Here is a 978-nt window from a genome sequence, read left to right as displayed (position 1 = left end):
ATAGTCCATGAGGTGATAGTCCATGGACTATCACCTCATGGACTATAGTCCATGAGGTGATAGTCCATGGACTATCACCTCATGGACTATCACCTCATGGACTATCACCTCATGGACTATCACCTCATGGACTATCACCTCATGGACTATCACCTCATGGACTATCACCTCATGGACTATCACCTCATGGACTATCACCTCATGGACTATCACCTCATGGACTATCACCTCATGGACTATCACCTCATGGACTATCACCTCATGGACTATCACCTCATGGACTATCACCTCATGGACTATCACCTCATGGACTATCACCTCATGGACTATCACCTCATGGACTATCACCTCATGGACTATCACCTCATGGACTATCACCTCATGGACTATCACCTCATGGACTATCACCTCATGGACTATCACCTCATGGACTATCACCTCATGGACTATCACCTCATGGACTATCACCTCATGGACTATCACCTCATGGACTATCACCTCATGGACTATCACCTCATGGACTATCACCTCATGGACTATCACCTCATGGACTATCACCTCATGGACTATCACCTCATGGACTATCACCTCATGGACTATCACCTCATGGACTATCACCTCATGGACTATCACCTCATGGACTATCACCTCATGGACTATCACCTCATGGACTATCACCTCATGGACTATCACCTCATGGACTATCACCTCATGGACTATCACCTCATGGACTATCACCTCATGGACTATCACCTCATGGACTATCACCTCATGGACTATCACCTCATGGACTATCACCTCATGGACTATCACCTCATGGACTATCACCTCATGGACTATCACCTCATGGGGTGGCCTATCGTCTGGTGGACTATCGCCTCATGGACTATCGTCTCATGGACTATCGTCTCCTGGACTATCGCCTCCTGGACTATTGTCTCCTGGACTATCGTCTCCGAGAATGTGTGAATGGTGTAA

Source organism: Cynoglossus semilaevis, chromosome Z (genome assembly GCF_000523025.1).
Source record: "Cynoglossus semilaevis isolate Cse_v1.0 chromosome Z, Cse_v1.0, whole genome shotgun sequence".
Taxonomy (NCBI): Eukaryota; Metazoa; Chordata; class Actinopteri; order Pleuronectiformes; family Cynoglossidae; genus Cynoglossus; species Cynoglossus semilaevis.
The sequence above is the reverse complement of the archived record's forward strand: the minus strand, read 5'-3'. Positions refer to the sequence as shown.